This window comes from Carya illinoinensis, chromosome 3 (assembly GCF_018687715.1).
Source record: "Carya illinoinensis cultivar Pawnee chromosome 3, C.illinoinensisPawnee_v1, whole genome shotgun sequence".
Classification (NCBI taxonomy): domain Eukaryota; kingdom Viridiplantae; phylum Streptophyta; class Magnoliopsida; order Fagales; family Juglandaceae; genus Carya; species Carya illinoinensis.
This window is the reverse complement of record NC_056754.1, coordinates 36,581,763-36,602,494: the sequence shown is the minus strand read 5'-3', so window position 1 is coordinate 36,602,494 and position 20,732 is coordinate 36,581,763.

Genomic DNA, 20,732 nt, shown 5'->3' with positions numbered 1-20,732 from the left:
CTGTAAATAAAACTGTTTTTTTAAAGGAAATCAAACATTATCCTAAAAACTTACTTTTTGTAGGTGGACTGAATGAGAATTAAGCTGCAACTATGCAATTTATCTTTCCCTCAAAGTTCATTTGATCTGCTGTGATTGCAGTTTGAGTGAAATTGTCTAAGTCTTAGTTCACTTATCTATATTAATTTAAGTTTACTATATAAAGCCCATATGCGACTTCCTAATTTATAACTCACCTTATCAAAATGGTAAATACAGTGGCTGATCTAGTACCAACATTTCCTCGCTTGTCTCCTTATTGAGAATGAAATTTTGGGAAGAAACTGTTTTCTACTTGTCTTTGATTGCTTTTACATTTGAATGCATTGAATTCTTCATGTTTTACCCTCAAAACATGGTCAAACCTCTAGAAGCTGTGCATCTCATGTGTTTTTATTTATTGATGGTTTCTCCTTGTTACATTACCTTGTTCAATATGTTGGGCACAACTTTATGTTTACTTATAAGATGCATCAGCTATGACCACGTGTCATTTGTGTTGTTTAGAAACTAATGGATGGCTACTCCTCTATCTATTGATCTCAAATTGAGTAGGATGCTTGTTGATTTTTTTGTTTTTGAGGTTTTATCTAAAATTTGCCACTGTATGCATATACAAGCCTGAATCTCATATATCTCCTAAATCTATATGCAAGCATTTTATGTGTACAATATGCTTTGTTTATGGTAATACAAGCTGTTGGTTAAAGTTATGTGTATGTTGCTTTGCAATGAAGTTACATACCGGAATATATTAAGCTCTGAATGTTTGTAAATGATGTCTCACTTAGGGATTGATATTATTTGCTGAGTAGCTGAGGATCTGTAATAGCAAGGAGTTTGGGCCTGTAGGATTTCTTATCTTGGCCAAATATTATTATAAAATTGGAAAGTTACCATGTTAACTGAAGCATTTAATTATCCTGCAGGGGTTATAATATTGGAATTCAACTAGTTGATGAGTTTCTAGCAAAATCTGATGTCTCTAGATGACTTGAATGTAAAGAGATTGCTGAACTAATTGCTAAGGTATGCTATGACCGTTTTCTTAATTATATGTATAAATTAATATATTTGTTCCAGTTAGGATAATAATTGTTTGAAACCTATTCAAATGTGAGTTAAATTATAACATCTATAACTACTTAATAGTCAAATGCGTGATTCATTCAATGAGATTCTAGCTTATTTGCTTCACACAACCTTCTTAAACTGAATATTATTATCGTTTTTACTCTTTCCCTTTGGCCTATTCCCAGTTTCTGGATCTAACTCTTTTTTTTTTTTTTTCTTGGGAGGCCCCTTGGGGGGGGGGGGGGGTGTTGTGGAAGTGAAGGAGAGGAAAGTGGGTTGGTAGATGAAGACAAGCAGACTTGAACCATACATTTGTTTGTAGAACTTCCAAATAGGATTATCAGTCAAATGGATGGAATCTATGGTGCTACATAACTCGTCCTGTAACTCTGTACCCATTTGCAATATTAACTTCCACTTCTGCATAAATACTACTTTCAATTGCCAAAATATCATTTGCAGCTATACATGTCCATAGTACATGTAGAACCAAGTCCCTTCTTCTCAACTAGAGATTGGACAGTATGGATTTTTGTTGTTGTTTCTCTTCAAATGTATCCTTTAGTAGATAATAGAGTTATTTTTTGCCCTCCCGAGGGGAGGTTTTTATGACATTTGGAACATTTAAATCCCATTTCTTTCCCCACTTCTCTTTATTTTTTTCAATGTTAGAGCATTCTCTCCTTTGCTAATTCCTCTCCCTCTGTTTAGCCAAGTAATAAGCACTTCCCAATCTGAAACACACATTTAGGCTAAAAGGTCAGTACAAATTCATGAACTGTTCATTGAAAGGTTAATGAAAAGGAACAAATTCTTCTCCAACCACTTCCTAGAGTTTAAGCATATATTTGTGGATTTATAACATCAATATATTCCAAAACATGCTGCAGCAAGGCTTGAAAGGAAAAGTTGCGATGCTTGCCCCTTTTTCTTCTCTCTCTCTCTCTTTTTTTTTTTTTTTATATATATGTATTAAGATTTGAAAAGCTTGAACTTTGGTTGCTACATTCTGGTTGCAACATTGTAAGTTACTACGACGGGAATAATTAGAAATATGTAAAGCCTTTATTGTTTTGAATCAGAGATGAATAAGTTCTGTTGAGGTGATCCACTAGAAGAAGTGAGGCCTTTTGCGGCCTCCCTTTTTATTTATTTTTTTTGGTTGGAAATAAAATTACCGTAAAAGGCAAGCAATTGCGGTGATTTAGGAGTTGCTGCGGTTTTCTTTAATCAACTTTTGCCTTCTTCCATTTGCAGCTATTTTAAGCCCAATTTCAACCATAAAAGTCGCTCGTATTGATAAAAGACATATTGCAGCATTTGCAATCATTGCAATTGGGGCGCTGAATGCCCGATGGATGCCAAAATGCACGAACAGATTATTTTCGCTCCCTCCCCTTCGATTTTAACCCGTACACCCAAAAAAAAAAAAACCTGCTTTTCACCTTCTTCCCCAAAATCATCTTCTTCTCGTTCTTCTCTCTACCTGCATCAGATTAACCAAAACCCACCCAAAAACCAACCTACACGGCTGTTCTCTTCCACTGAAAACCACCACTAACATGTTACGTTCCTTCTTGCTGGTAATGAGAAGAACAACAAAATATGGATTAACAGCAACTCACACATGCAACTCACAAGCACACATGGATAACCAAGAATCAATTAAACTCCTGGAGAGATTTTCGAGCAATCCCTAAGCTCCACAAGTTCTCTCTGAATCGATTACAAGAATTCACATAAGCATTACCTAAAACGAAGCAGTGTTTTATACTACCATTTCCATTCTAACAGAATAACAACTAACTACTAACTGCAGAAGAACACGATGTCGCTTTACGTGTACTCAACCTCGACTTGATGCCTTCCCACGACGCACCGTTTTATTAATGTTGTACGCACCGTATTGAAGCCACGAATTACTTCCTCCTTGTTATTTTCACTTCAGCCTTCAACCAGAACACCCCTTACATTCTCCCCTCCTTAAGGGACTTGCCCACAAGGCCTTCAACCAGAACACACCCTCATAGTATAGTGCCCACCAAATGAGGATAAAGCTGTTGCAGTTTCCACAAAGTTTCCCAAGAATCATCTTCATCAGTAGCCCCCACCCAACGAACCAACACTTTAGTAACAGCATGATTGCCCTGCTGTTGTAATCTTCTCTCAAGAATTTGCTGAGGCTCAGGCTGTAATTGACTAGAAGAATCCGTAGGAGGTAAAGTAGGCAAAGGAACAATGTGCTGGCTAAGTTTCTTTTTAAGGCATGAGACATGGAAAACTGGATGAATTTTGGAAGTGTCAGGTAAATTTAACTTATATGCCACTGTCCCAAGTTTCTGCAGAATCTGGAAAGGGCCATAAAAACGTGGGGCTAACTTCATATTGTGTCTCATAGCTACTGTCTTTTGTCGATAAGGTTGGAGTCTCAAAAATACCCAATCCCCAACTTCAAAGGATCTGTCACTCCTTTTCCTGTCAGCAAAACACTTCATTTTCTGTTGAGCTTTGAAGATGTTATCTCTTAATAAGGACATCACTTCTTCCCTGGACCTGGCACATAAGCCAGCAAGTTAGGAGGAGGGTAACCATAAAGAGCCTCGAAAGGAGTAGTGTTAGTGGTAGAATGGATAGTGGTGTTATAACACCATTCAGCCATTGACAGCCATGAATTCCATTCCTTAGGCTTGTGACTACAATAACACCTTAAGTAGCCCTCGACACATTTGTTCAAGGCTTCTGTCTGACCATCTGACTTGTAAAAACTATGTCTCTATCTGAAACAATGGAACGAGGAAGGCCATGTAATTTAAAGACACCAGTGAAGAAGACTTGAGCCACCTTAGCTGCAGTATAGGGGTGTGAGAGAGAAAAGAAATGAGCAAATTTGGTTAATCGATCAATAACAGAAAAAATGACAGAAACTCCATTGGAAAGTGGCAATCCTTCAATGAAGTCCATGGAGATGTCCAACCATGGAGAATCTGGTATAGGCAAGGGCTACAACAACCCAGGATACAAGACATTCTCATTCTTACTGACTTGGCAAACATCACATTCTTTGACCAATCTCCTGATATCTTTCCTCATACCTTCCCACCAAAAGTCCCTTCTAGCACGATGCAGTGTCTTGTGATAGCCTACATGGCCAGCCTGTGGGTGTTTTGAATATATTCAAGGATTTTGGATTGAATGGAAGATGCAGGAACAACCACCATCTTCCCCTTCCTCAACAACAGCCCTTGTTGCATGGAAAAGTGTTTAGGGCCTGGTTCTCCCAGCTGCAATTTAGTAACAATATCATATATCCTTGGGCACAAAGGATAACTCCCTTTAGCTCATCAATCGACAAGGGAGTGGGAAAGGAGATTACTGCCAAGACAGCTTGTTCTTCCTCATCTTTTCTTGAAAGAGCATCAGCCACCAAATTCTCTTTCCCTTTTTTATAATCCACAAAAAAAATCATAACCTATGAGTTTTGAAACCCATTTATGTTGAGCTTCAATCCCAATCTTCTATTCTACCAAGAACTTGAGTGCTTGTTGATCAGTCTTAATCTTAAAAGAATGGCCAAGAAGATAAGGTCTCCATTTTTGCACTGCAGAAACTAAAGCCAACAATTCTTTTTCATATGTCGACAGTAGCAATGCCTTCCCTTTCAAAGCTTTGCTATAAAATGCTATAGGTTGAGCCTCTTGCATTAAAACTGCACCAAGACCCACACCAGATGCATCACACTCAATGGTGAATGGTTTATTGAAATCTGGCAATCTCAACACAGGAGGACTGCTCACAGCTGCTTTTAACATATCAAAGGCAACAGCAGCTTGTTCATTCCAACAAAATGAATTTTTCTTCAACAATTCTGTGAGAGGGGCAGCTATCGAGCCATAGCCTTTAATGAACTTCCTATAATATCCAGTCAAACCTAAAAACCCCCTTAATGACTTCAAGGTTTTAGGAATGGGCCACTCAACCATAGCTGCTGTTTTTGAAGAATATGTCTGCACACCCTTCCCAGAAATAATATGTCCCAAGTACTCAATCTCATGTACCCCAAACTTACACTTTGACCTTTTAGCATAAAGAGTATGTTGTCTTAGTATGCTCAAAATAGTGTGCACATGCTTCAAATGATCTTCAAGACTTTTACTATAAACGAGTATATCATCAAAAGAAACCAACACAAACCTTCTCAAAAAAGGTTTGAAAATGTGGTTCATCAACCCTTGAAAGGTGGCAAGTGCATTGGTGAGGCCAAATGGCATGACTAGGAATTCGTAATGGCCTTCATGTGTTCTAAAGGCTGTCTTTTCAATATCCCCATCCCTTACTCGAATCTGATGATAGCCAGCTCTTAAATCCAGTTTTGAAAATATATGTGCCCCAAACAATTCATCCAGCAATTCATCTATAACAGGGATTGGAAACTTGTCTTTGATAGTTTCCTGATTAAGAGCTCTATAATCAACACACATACGCCAAGTACCATCAACTTTCTTAACCAACAATACTAGAGAAGAAAATGGACACTGGCTAGGTCTCACCACACCAGAATGCAGCAATTCATGAACAATCTTTTCTATTTCAGACTTCTGGTAATGAGGATACCTGTAAGGTCTAACAGAAACAGGTGAAGCCCCTTCCTTTAAGTTAATTGGATGGTCAAATTCTCTTCTTGGTGGCAGTCCAACAGGTTCCTCAAAAACATCAGCAAACTCCTCAAGCAATGCAGACACTGGTCCTTCAACACACATCTTAGTAGGCTCGTGGTCAATAAGCATCAATTGCAACAACCAAGCATGCTTATTAACAAAATCAGACTTGAAGCCTTTGGCACCAACCATCATCTGAACACTAGCAGAATTCAATCTTGCAGTTTAATGGCCTGACCATCCCACTTGAAACTCATTGACATCTCTAAAAAATTCCAAGTAATCGAGCCCAAAGTCTTTAACCATTGGACCCCAAGTACTACATCGCACCCCCCTAAGGAAAGAACATGAAAGGGAACAGGAAACTTAGAGCCTTGAATCTTGATAACTTCCTGTCCACTACCTTGAGTTATGATTTTTTCACCATTAGCCACACAAACTTGCAAACAAGAATCTTGCTTAACCTTCATCTTAGCTTCTTTAACCACCACAGGATCCAAGAAGTTATGTGTGCTACCTGAATCCACTAGAATTTCAACAACACAAGAACCAATAGATCCATGCAATCTCATAGCATTACCACCAAGGCAACCCGAGATGGCATTAACAGAAATTTCCACAATATCAAGCTCTTCAGAAATTGGCTCCTCAGAAGTAATAACCTCAGACTCCTCAACATCAAGTTGGTTTTCCATATCAAAATCAAGCTGAATGAAATAAACTTTCAGTTTCTTACACACATGGTTTGGATTCCATTTTTCCTCACAATGGAAACACAAGCCCTTTTTCCTTTTTTCATCAATATGAGAAGGATTTACCTTCTTGAAAGGCAACAAGCTTTTGTGGTCCTTAGAAACTGAGTCAGTAAGGCCAGTGTTATTAATTGGCCACTTATCAGCATAATGATTAGCAGGACGCCAAGATTTCCTAGAAGATAGGACATATTCCTCCTGTAATTTTGCCAAACCAAATGCAGCCCCCAGGTTTAATGGATTAAACATTTTAACAGGGATTCGAATGTCATCTTTTAATCCACTTATGAAACAGCTCATCTTGTGCTTTTCAGATAGGCCTCTCAACCTATTAGTTAAAGCCTTGAATTGAGAAGTGTACAAACTCACAGAAGAAGTTTGTCTTAACCTAGTGAGAGCCTCCATAGGGTCATCAAAGGAGGATGGCCCAAATCTGGTTTGTAGAGCTACCACCAAGGTCTCCCAAGAATTAAATTGGCCCGATTCTATGCCATTTTGGTACCACACCAAAGCATCCCCCTCCATGTGGTGTGAAGCAACCATTAACTTCTGATGGAATGGAACCATAAAACAGTCAAAGTATTGATTGGCCTTAAAGACCCAACCATCAGGTTCAGTTCCACTAAAACGTGGAAAATCTAATCGCACATTCCTCTGAACCCCAGCCCTTTCATCATGATTCCTGTTGTCATGATCTCTATCACGAGGTCCCTCCCTTTCTCTATGAAAAATTACATTCACAGTTTCAACCAAAGTTTTCAACAAATCGGACATTTGATCTAACCTTTCTGCCAGGCCAGAAATGGCAATCTGGTGATGCTCTAATTGTTGTTGCACCACTTCATGCTGTTGACCTTTCAATGCTCCTCTTGTCCCTTCTGCCATTCGTCAAGATCGACCGCTAAGCTGATACCAATTGTTACGTTCCTTCCTGCTGGTAATGAGAAGAACAACAGAATATGGATTAACAGCAACTCACACATGCAACTCACAAGCACACATGGATAACCAAGAATCAATTAAACTCCTGGAGAGATTTTCGAGCAATCCCTAAGCTCCACAAGTTCTCTCTGAATCGATTACAAGAATTCACATAAGCATTCCCTAAAACAAAGCAGTGTTTTATACTGCCATTTCCATTCTAACAGAATAACAACTAACTACTAACTGCAGAAGAACACGGCGTCGCTTTACGTGTACTCAGCCTCGACTTGATGCCTTCCCAAGACGCACCATTTTATTAATGCTGTACGCACCGTATTGAAGCCACGAATTACTTCCTCCTTACTCTCGATACGCACCATTTAAAGCTTGGCCGTTAAATTCGTTATTTTCACTTCAGCCTTCAACCAGAACACCCCTTACATAACAGCGAAGCATCCACCCATTTGGCGCCTTTAGAAGGTAAAATGCTACGTTTCCTCTAAGCACGGTAACAATGAGCAATTTTCTGTGTATTGAGTGTTCCACCCGAATTCCATTCCCAAAATCGCCCCTTTTTAGATTTCCTAACGAGCTATTCGTGGGCCCAAGCAAGACCCTTAACCCATTTAAGGGTTTTCCAACTCGCCTCCTGCGTCCTCTCCTCCAATTGGTTGTCGCCGATTAGCACTGGTATGTTGCTCTGTTATTTGTTTCTTCAAGTAGAAGTTAGTAAATACACCTCCCTTTTTGAGCCCTGTAACAACCAACTTGGATTGTACTGCCTGACTCTTTGTTTTACTTGCATCTGTGGCTAATTATTCATTTTAACTCTTTTACTTTGAACTCTTTATATTTTCAAGTATTGATTTTGATGTTTGTTGAGATATCCAAATTTTCATTAGCAGTTTAGCTTATAGTTAAAGATATTCTTGTATTTTAGATTCTTTTCTAATGAAGTTTTAGAAAATTAATTCATGATAGTCAAGTTACGCCTCCTGCACATTGCATGGGTGGTGGGCTAGTACTAGTGACTTTTAGGCAGGTCAATGTTTAGACACTTAACAATGTTTAGTGCAGACACTATGCTACAATTTTAATTCACAAAGGAGGTAACCTATAGGTACATTTAAGTTAATACATAGTAGTATTATCTTGTGTTAACTCATCGAATAATTAAGAATATCACAGTAGAACCATCTAAAGAGAGTCTGGCAACAATCGGGCCATATTTGGACAGCATAATGAAATGTTACATTCCTAATAGTTAAAACTTAATTAACCATTTCAAGATCCATTAATCTTAAAAACTCTAGAATAGGTTAGCTAGCCCAGCCCCTTATATTGAAGTTTCAATAAAGTAGATATCTCACGCCAATCAGCAATCACATATTCCTATGAACCATGTTCTATAATGACATATATATATATGATAGTCCCCTACTGGCACATGCATGCATGCAAATTAAAACCCATCGGATATTGCCTGTGGTGCTGCAATTAATGATGACATTATATATATAACCTAATTAGTCCTCTAGTACAGACTTGGTCGGACTGCAACAGTTCCACTAAGATTGTTTAAATATGTGGAGCTTAAAAGTTTCAACAGTCTAAGTTGTCCAACAGCTACTGAGTCTCAACCCTTTTGCTGTTTTTAAACGAGATGGGGCTTCCTTATAATGTGCATATATACAACAGAATTTTTTGAATTTTTCTTCGGTGGTTGAATCTGCAGCTTCCATAGAGTCCCAATTAATTGTCTTTGCTACCTTCGATACTAGTTCAATCAATCTGGTTGAACATGAATACAAAGTAGCTTCAGTTTAAGACTGATCTACTGGTAATTTATTTTGACAGCATGAACTGAACCTAGATCTGCTGATAAAAGTCACATCACAAAGGTTACTTCAGGCTGCATTTATGCAATAACCCATTAAAATCCTGATAGTCAGTTGGGAAACCTATGCATCAGCTGTTTAAATAAATAAATCTTTTATTTGTTTTGTGCCTAGTAAAAAGGAAGAGGCAAAGTCATTCAGGAACACGTGGTGCTAGATTGTAGGGAAAAAAATAGAAAAGATAAAAAGAAAAAGCTTAATGCAGTACTTGCATGTGGCAATTGCAGAATATTTCGGACAAAAGCTTTCAATTAGTTGTTGAGAATTATTCAAAATTATAGTTGTTGAAACTGACTAGGTATGTAAATTGGTCCATGTAGATTCTATTGGGCTGTTGAGAACACATGTTTGGTCAATTGATTCAGTGAATTTCTTTCCCTAAGATACAAAAACTTCACCCTCATCCGTGTGTTACATGATGGATGTGGTTATCTCTTTGTTCAATTAATGGAACCTTGCTTCTTGCTCTTGTCTTGCAATAACTCTTTGTTCTGATTGGTAACTAATTAATGATGGAACTTGGGAGTGAAAAAGAATTAGTCCCCATCTCTATAATTTTTCACATCACTTTATTCTTTTTTACCTTTGCTGTTATTCCTGACCCCAACATTTAAAAGCAGCTCTCTCCATCTTTAGACCTTTGTTTTTATCTACGTTGTCTCTTCTTCGAGTAATTCTCTAGCTACTACGACCCTACTTTTTGCTTTAATTGTTATGGCTTTTCTTGATAAAACATGCACCTAGAGGAACTTTCTTTTTAGAGGAATTATTTTTTCTCATTTCCCTTCATCTATCACTTTTATGGACATATTACAACTAACACTGGTTGAACAGTTGAAAATATAACACGTTTTAAATTGAAAAGGATTTATGTTAATAGTTGCAATAGAAAAATTATGAACATTCTAAGATAGAGAAGTAATGTATTTTGGTCCCAATAAGTTACAACTTGTTGATTTCTTTATTCGTCCCAGGTAGTTTAATCAAGCCTGCAAGAGAAAAGGCCGCTTTAAAAATTAATCACTATACATATTGGGTTCAGAAATAAGCAAAGTTTTACTTTAAAAACTAAGGTAATTATTTTTTTTTATAAGTAAAAAACTAAGGTAATTATTAGTACCTATACTAGATGTTTAGTTTGGAAAAAACAAATCTCCCAAATTGAGTTGACATGAGATCAAACAACTGGAGCCATTAATTTTATATAAGGGGGACTAACAACCAAACACATACACATATAATTGCAAACAGAAACAGGCAAAAATATGTGTAATTTCCTCACCCAACGGTACAAATACTCGTTGGCTTTTTCTTCCTATGTTTATTCTAGGTACCTTAAGGGTAAAGGTACAAGATGACTTTCGTGACCATATTTTCAGACTTTGAAGAGTCTTGATGAGTTTCCCAAACAGTTCGTTGGCCTGTCACTGTCTGTTCGATCATATTCTTACATATGCGTATGAAGACAGCTTGGATGCATGGGAATCGGCAAAATTTCGAACTTGGCAAGGGTGCTTTTCCTAGCAATCAAGGAGGAACTTCAATGATATTTGTATAAAAGGTTTATCTGCCTGATCTGCTTATAACTTGGCTGACTTTTTACCCTATTTTAAAATAGCTTGGTCTCTAGTTTAATATAATTGTCTACAATTAGTATTGGATTTTTGTAATAAGAAATTATATTTTACTTTGTTTTGTGTGGATGTAGACAATTATTAGTAGCTATCTACTTACAGCTATAATTATGAAACTTATTGGTTAGGGTAATAATAGTTGGAAATCTAACCTTTGGAGACAGTATCAACTTTCTAGGGTTGGAGCTCAAGTTAAACATTTCTTAATACTCTGTATCATTAGATAGTGGTCCACAAGAGTATAGCGTCTTCTGTATATACCCACTTTTTTCTAATTTAATCACTTTTTTTTTTCCCTAAAGTGAAAATTGTAAAAGCTAAAACACAATATTAGCTTTGGTGAATTTTTTTAGTTATGTTAGTAAACTACTTGATTTAGCTTCAAAATAGGTGGACTCCATATGTTTGTATTTTAGAGTCTTCATTTATATTAGATATGACATATACCTGAGTTCTTTGGCATTCTCTATTGCTGAAGACTCACTGCATACTTGCATGTTTCATCTATATAAATGATTTGTCATAATCTCTCTCTTTCTTACTGCATTTTATCCGTCAGAGCCATTTCAAATTCCCCACTTTTCGATTGATTTTCTAATGCTTCTTATAATTTGTTGCCTTGTTTAGTATCCAGAATTTCAGGAAGCACAGAAACTGCCCAAAGTCAAATTTCTGTTGGTATGGGTTTGCTAGCTGGTTCAACTGTTACGCTTCTTAAGGTAACTATGGGGAACATGTGTTACTGTTGGCAAAGTGCGATTGTGGTTGACTATGTTTCACAAGATGCACAAGATACAATTCCAGATTAACGTAACTGGTATTTATGTCCTTTGGCTTTGGGTTTTTGATTAACTTAATGAAGTTGCACAAGTGGTTTTTTGATAAGTTAAAATGGCTCGTTCATTTGCAAAATTTGAGAGTTCTATGTGAGCTAAGAAACAAATAGCTTCTTCATTTCCAGTTCTGGCCTGGGTTTGGATATTTCCATATGATGTATGACAACCAAAATGATATATTCACCTCTTCCTCTCTAGGATATGTGCATGAATGTACCGTTTTGTATGTCTATATGATCGAACACATTAGTAGTCGTGATTACTTTAATTTCTTAATTCATTAAATTTGTATATCCAAATGGATTCTTGGACGCACCTGTCATTGATTTACTTATATACTTATCTTCTGTCTTATCTTTCAGCCGGATGCTTTAGACGATTTAGCATATGCAATAATGAATGAGACCACCAAGTTATGCTGCCGAGTTCTGGAAGATGTTATTTGTGCGCGAAATCAGGTAGCCACTAATGCTTTAGTTTTACATTGAGCGATATCAGATACATGGTTAGTTTTTTATCGGAAATATATATATATATATATATATGTATATATATTTCTTTCTGAACTGGGTCAAGCTCTTAGAATGAGAGTTTTTGGGACATTGATGTCAGATACATGGTGAACTTTTGAAATCAAGACTGATTTAGTGAATATAAAAATCGATTTATGCTGCATTTACTTTTTCTTATTTGTTATAGTCAAACAAAATATTGGTTAAATAAGAAGCTTCATAAGGTGGGGCCTTGTCCTGGCGTGTTGACATAATACCAGCCGTGACCTATGGCAATTGAAAAGTTTCGGTTGTCATTTGTCCAAAATTATGTCCACATATAGTTAGGTTTATGTAATTCTTCACATTTGACAAATTTATGCCTACAGTCCTAAGTATTTACTGGTATCTTTTGTTGCAGTTGAAATATTCTCTGCTGCTTCACATAGATGGAACAAGTCCTCTAGCTGAAGATATTGGGTGCCAGGTGTGACTTCTTTCTATACTAAAACAACGAGAAGAAGAAAAGGGGGTCTTAAATCCTTATGGGGGATTCTTGAGGAACATCATGTCCACCCATTGATTATATAAATTATCTTGCTTCTATTTTTTGACAATATATTTTTGGGTGTTAAATTTGATGTAGAATTCTCTTTTTATAATTCACGCTCAAGGTCTATCTCTTTCAGCATATGTTGCATGATCTATACACAATGGGAGCAAATTAAATTACATGTCAGGAAAATTGATGGAATATTTCCATGTTTTTTCTGGAGAACACGATTTGTAGAGGATTGAGATATTTCCTTTATATTGCTGTTAGGGAAGATAAAGAGGTCTCGGGGCTCATTAACCCCAAGCTTGATTCAACTAATATCATTTGACCAGCTAGTTGGACTCAGTGGGTAACTTTGACCCTTTCCTTTCACTGGTTGCTTCCTTAGTGCATCATGCATCTTTTTTTAAATTTTTTTTTTTTTTTTTTTGATAGGTTAGTTCAACATGCATCTTGTTTCTGCTTTATGTGTGCTTTTGTCAAACCCTGGTTTGAAACATGATTCCAGTGTAATTTAATGGCTATTGGGATGATCTTTTGTGAAGTTTATATACGTGCTTGCAAGATGATATATGTGCTTTCTATATGTTTCAGATTTATGGTAACCGCTATAAATGTCAAATTTAATTAATTATTTTTTTTTTTTTTAAAGTAAAATCTTTAGGCTGCCCCATAATCACATCTTGGCAAGATGAAATTGAGCCCCCACACACTAAAAATCTGTTATTTCCCATTCTTAATTCCTAATTTTTTCCGTGGTATGCTTGTGCATGCAGCTACACCTTTGTTGAGTTATCAAAATGTAGGTAAAATTCTATTCTATCTTCTTTTAGGACAAGTAAGATTCATATATGAAGAGATTTCATAAAAATAAATTTTCTCCTTTTATTTTACAAGAGTACATGCATATGATCAGATACGTACGTGCAGTATGCATGTCCCAAATTGAGACAATATATGTCCCAAATTGCCTAATTCTGATTGTGTCTATTTATTTTTGTTTTAAACTGATTAGGTGGGACCATACCATGCCTATTCGTTGTTGGTGGCATCAAGACCTCCAACCCTAGGTGTTCTTAGCTGATGGATTGGTCTGGAAGGTCTTTCCAGCATCAACTGTGTGGTGATATGGCCATTCAAGCTTGGGCTGAGCAGCCATAATGTGAGATTTATATATTGGTGTTCGCCACCTTTCTCGATCAAAGGTGATATATACAACTGTGGGTGCCAATGCCGATGAAAAGTCCCACTTAAATAGAGGTGTGGAACTTGGTAGCAGTTATTTTAGTTATAGTAGAGTCCTCAAATCTGTCATAAAAGTGATGTTCATCTATTATTTAAGTAGTAGCTTAGTTTGTACTTGATATGAGTTTAATGCGTGCCAAATATATAAATACATGAGCTTGGTTGAATTGACGCTTGAAGAAATTATTAAATTGGATTTAATGGTCTTAGTTATATTTGTTGATGGATAATTAGCTGATCATGTGAATCAACATTTAAATGAATGAAGGAAAAGTTGTTAGTTTTCAAACTTTAGGACCAACCAAAAACGAGACCTAGCAAGAAAGCTGGGTCATTGAACTTGGAATTTTGCTTTTCCTAGCGATTTTCCAACCGTGGCCATTGCAAATTCCTAACTGAAATTTAATTGACTTACGTTGCAGTAGATTAGAAGTGAGGGAATAATACCGGCGAATATGTAGCGAAGTTTAAATTGCTGGGATAGACATTTGGCGGCGATTTATGGCATTTTTCTTAGCGATTTAAAGCGATGGGAAAAGTCATTTTTGTTGTAGTGTACTAAACACATTTAGTATGAAGTTTCGGTGTCTTCCTCTAATGTTCTTTAGGTATATTATTCGTAGGGTAATAATCTCTGTATGTGAACATGTATATACTTGGAAAATTATGGGGATAATTTCTACTAAAGTGGAAAGTAGTAGAATGACGAAATTTGTGCAATATGAATAATATAATCTCAAATGGGATATGACCAACTACCTTATAAAAAAAAAAAAAGCAGTAAGAATTGGAGCATGACATGTATGTGAATTTATGTGCGTTATAATAATAGATAGATGTTTTTAGAAATGAATAAAAGTTGTATGCGTCTAGGCGATAGACTTATAAATGATTATTAACCCTATGCGTGTAGAGTAAGAACCTTAATTGATTTTGCACGCACCTTTGCTGATAGTCGTGGTTACATTAAGTGTTCATGTCGAGTGTAAAAATTTGTGTGCAATAGGGTTGGATGAAGTTGAAAGTTATATATTTGTGAACGGTATGGATCTGGGGTATACCCGATGAGTACTGCATGGTGAGTTGTATAAACAGTCAATGGATGTATTGTTTGGTCATCCGAACTATATGGGGCACATGGATGATGATTATGAGCGAGATGAGATGGATGAGATGTTGGTTGATATTGGAGTTGATATGTTTATAGATGAGGTTGACGACAATGCCTTAAGTGGTCGAGGGACTGATTCAGAGAATTTCGCTGCAATGTGGGAAGATGCGAAGCATGAGCTTTATCTTGGCTATACAAAACACATCAAAATATTGTTTATTGTGCGATTGCTTCACATTAAGTCATTGTATAGGATGTTGATGAAAGCAATAAACATGATATTGGACTTATTTAACGAGGTGCTTCTCGAAGGGTCTGCATTGCCAAAGAATTTTTGTGAAGCGAAACAGTTGAGAAAGGGATTAGGGTTTGAGTACAAGTCCATACATGCATGCAAGAATGATTGTGTTTTGTTATAGAATGGGAACAAGGAGAAACAATCATGTCCTGTATGTGGAGAATCAGGTGGAAGGGCAAGAAAAATGTGCCGATTAAGGTGTTGCATTATTTTCCCTTGAGACCTAGGTTGCAAAGACTATATATGTGCAAGAAAACAACTTAGGATATAAGGTGGCACAAGGAGAAAAGAATTAAGGATGATGCATATATGAGGTACCACCCAACTAACTTACTTGCGTGGCAATCTTTCGATGATCAATGCCTAGAGTTGGGAACGGAGCTCATAATGTGCACCTGAGACTCACAACCGATGGATTCAATCCTTTTGGGAATACAAGTATAAGTTATAGCACTTGACCCATAGTATTGATTCCATACAATCTTTCCACCATGGAGGTGCATGTAGGCACCCAATTTTTTGTTTACTTATCCCCGGCTCAAGATCGCTTGGGAATGACATTAACGTATTCATGCAGTCATTGATTAAAGAGCGGAAAGAGTTATTAGAAAAAGGGGTCAAAACTTATGATGCATCCATGTTGACATCTTTTCAAATGCATGTTGCCGTAATGTGGATGATTAATTACTTTCCTGCATATGAGAATCTTTACGGTTGGAATACTAAAGGAAAGTTAGCATGTCCGACGTGTAATAAAGAATCAGCTAGTGAGTGGTTAAAATATTCTCATCAGATGTGTTTCATGAGTCATCGACATTATCTACCAGTAAATCATGCACAGAGAAGAGAATGCGCTAAATTTAATGGGAGAGTAGAGGACAGAATTGCTACAAAGGAGTTGTCTAGGTAAGAGATAGTGGAACAACTAGTTCAAGTTAGAGCGAACAATTTTGGAAAAGGCCGGGGAAAGAACAAGAGAAAATGATGTGCAGTAGAATTAAATTAGACAAAGCATAATATTTTTATGACTTGTCGTATTGGTCATTCTGCATGTTGCGACATAGTTTGGATGTAATTCATATAGAAAAGAATATCAGTGATAAAATATTAGGTATATTGATGAGCATTAATAAAAAGATGAAGACTACAATCATGATGAGGAAAGATATTGAGAAAATGGGAATTAAACATAATCTACATTTGCGGGTGGAAGACAACACGGTGGTCATGCCGCATACATGTTTTACGATGACAAGGGATGAGAGAATGGACTTTTGCAAATGGTTGCAAGGTGTGAAATTGCCAGATGGTTATGCTTCAAATATCACTAGATGTGTGAGCCCTGGTGATTGGAAAATTAGTGGATTGAAAAGTTATGACTGTCATGTATTTTTGCAAAAGTTATTATTGGTTAAAATTTGTGAGAAGCTGACATCTATTGTACGTGTCACCATTTTTGAGCTCTGCATTTTTTTAGGGATTTGTGCACTCGGGTGGCAAATCAAGATATGTTGCAAAAGATGGAAGATGACATTGTTACTATCCTATGTAAATTCAAGCAGATCTTCCCATCATCATTTTTTGATGTAATGGTCCATTTAGTAATATATTTACCTTGGGAGGTATTATTAGATGGACCGGTGTAGTTCTGTTGGATGTATCCAATTGAAAAATATTTGGGTTGACTGAAGTGCACTGTTGGGAATAAAGCCAGAGCTAAGGGTTCAATAGCAGATGCATATATACACGATGAATGGTTAACATTTTGCTCTCTATATTTTCATGGTATTGAGACACGATTTAATCGTCAAGAGCGAAATGCTGATCTTGATGCTCCACCTGCTCGTGAGCTATCAGTGTTTTTCCAGAATGTACAACCCTTGGGTGCGCAAAGGGGTTACGATTTAATTGATAGAGAGTTGGATAAAGTTCAGTGGTACGTATTGAATAATTGTCGGGAGATTGATGACTATCTCAGATATGTTGTTGCATGTTTCGAATAATTCTAGTTAAAAACATTTAACTATAACTTTTGTGCTAAAAGACATATTCTTTTGTACTTTTATACAGTGAGCACATGAATAAACTTAGGACGAAAGGCGTAGAGAATATACAGGGAAGACATGAGGAAGAATTTTCTGGATGGTTTGAACAACATGTATGAACTAAAATTACATGTATGTTAGATTTTGTAACTTTTAATTCTCAGTAACTTTTAATAAGTATATACTATTTTAATTTTTAGATTTTAGAATAACATGCTCCTGATCCCAGATCAATTTCTCCTAAATTGCATGCGTTGGCCTGTGGTCCCTCAAACAAAGCACTTCGATACACTGCATGCACGGTTCGAGGTTATAAATTCCAAACTTTGGATCGTGAACGCAATAGAAAGATGCAAAACTGTGGTGTGTCGGTTGAGGGGAGTCATGGAACAGATGATATTGATTATTATGGTGTCATATGTGATATTATCAGCTTCAAATATCTAGGTGGGTCTGTAACATATGTCTTTAAATGTGATTAATGGGATCTAGGCGGTGGTCGGGTTTCAATACATAGGGATAACTACTTTACGAGTGTTAATACTACATCTAAATGGTACAAAGATGATCCATTCATATTGGCTTGACAAGCTACCCAAGTCTTTACTTGATTGATCCAATGAAATGCGTTGATGAAGCAGTATCATCTGTTCCAATCTAGGCGGTGGTCGGGTTTCAATAGTGGAAAGATAACTTGGCGAGTTGTACAAAAATTTATTCCTCGAAGTATATATGAAGCAGGAACAAGTGTGGATCATGAGAATAGTGGAGATTAAAATGACACTCCGATTGTAGAGGCCTACCAAGAAGATGGAGAGGGTATTAACTTGTTTGTTGATCTCGGTGTACTCAAGTTACTCCCCTTGTGTAGAGATAACGTCCCATTTGTCTATCTTGAACCATCCGTCTTAATTGATCATTCAATTGAAGTAAGTGAGGAGGAAGAAGAAGAAGAGTCAGAAGAAGAAGAAGAATCAAGGGATGAAGTGGATAAGGACGACGAAGAAGAGGTTGATAATGATGACGAAGATGTTATTGAGAGATATTCTGAAACAAGCATGGAAAATACATCCAAAATTGAAGAACAAAAGTACTAAATATTTTATTCATATAGGTGACTATACAATATTATGCTTTTCATAATTTCTTCTAATTAATTTTTTTATCATATTAATCATTGTCAAGGATGCCGCCAAAATGACAACGAAGAAATATGCCTCATCCTCCAAGTCCTGAACCCGTTGAGGACTACCCACTCGAGGAATCCACTCTTGAAGAAGTTAACAAGCAAGAGACAAATAGCCAGTCAACACCTACCAATAAGGAAATTTCATTGAGAATTAATTATATTTTAACATTCTCAATAACTATATAACTATAATTATGCTATTATCTATTAGTTACTGCATTGGCTCGTAGTGGTCATGGCTATACACGTGGCATCTCTCTTGAGAAAAATAGAAGGTCCAAAAAAATCAAGGTCACCTTTTCTAATAACACCACTGGGGGAGTGGATGATAGTGCAGCAATATTTTCCTCCTACATTGGCATACTGGTCTGAGCTTAAGTTCCATTTTACGTGCGATTGTGGCGAGATGTTCCGAATGAGATTAAGGAGCATGATTGGAGTTGTGTGCTGGTGAGTTTACTTTAAGAGTACATTTTTTACCAAAATTATACTCTCATATTTTTGACGTAATTCACTTGTTAGAATGAATTCGACCTCGATTTTAGCCGTAGCAAGGATTTGAGCATTGCAAATGAGTTGATGGTTACACTATTCCGATGTCACAAGGGAAGATGTCATGACCACTTCAAGAAGTTTGAGACATTGGAAAAGGTTGCGCAGTTCCCTTTTCAAGAAGATGAAGTCAAATGATTGGAAGAAGTGTTGTGATCTTTTCGCAAGTCTAGATTATCAGGTATTCTAGACTTATATCCTTTATTATTTATATTTATATTCGTTCTATATATATTATATATATATATATATATTACAATTGACATTTGTAATTAATTTTGTAGCATTTAAGCTCTACAAATGCACAAAATAGATCCACTTTGGCTGTCCACCATCGTGCCGGTTCAAGGTCATTCCACCGTCTTGCTGATAAAATGGTAATTAATAACTTATAGAAAAATATTTATTTTATTAATATTCTGTTATTTAAGTACTAACATTATCTTTTAAAATTGCTAATGTTGCTTTACTAGAAATGTAATGATCTTGAAAATTTTTCCATAATTCATGTTTATGCTGCTACTCACACTAATGAGCGTAGTGAGTGGATGGATCCTGCCACTGCAGATAATTATTTAAGTGGTGTTAATTTTGTTAAATAAATTATGCAACATCTGAATAATTTATTTTTTATTTGTCTTTCTTTTAAAACGTTACTTATTTTGTATTTTCTTTCTAATTGAGGAAAAAATGATAGAGATGTAGTCAACTTTTGGGGAATCCTCTCCTATAACATAGATATATTCATGCAACTGTTCGGGACTAGGTCTAGTACAGTAAGAGGTTTGGGATGTTCTTTCAAGCATCGCAATTCATCCTCTTCGGTCTCATCGACTTCACAAATTAATAATCTTATCAAACATTTAGAAGCAGCACAACGAAAAAATGAGTACTTGAGGTTGAGACAACAAGAGTTGGAGTCTCTCTTGGAGTGACAGTCAGATTTAGAGATGCATTTATAGGAGCAACAGAGAGACCAGGAGGAAAGAATGCACAGTGAAGTCCAAAAACAAGTGTAGTGGGACATGATGGTCTAGATGGAGCGTGTTATGTCACTGCAGTATAATTGCGATGGGTGAGGAAAAAGGAAGAAATGAAATTAATTCAAATTTATCATTGTATAGAACTTTTAAAATCTAATTTTGCAACTCTATAAAACATTGTTAATTGCTAAATTGATGGTGTAATATGATAGAATTTGTATGTTTTCTAATTTTATGAATGTTGTTAGTTATTTTTGATCTGTAAGTTTGAATGTATATAAGAAATGTTCGAATGTTGGTTCACCTTCGAACATTAGTTCGAACGTAATTACAAAAAATTACAACATAACGTTTGAATGTATGACCTAAAGTTCAAATGTACTCACCCTCAAAATGAACAAAACATTTGAATGTTTAAATGATAAATGTTCGAACTAACCTCTGCACATA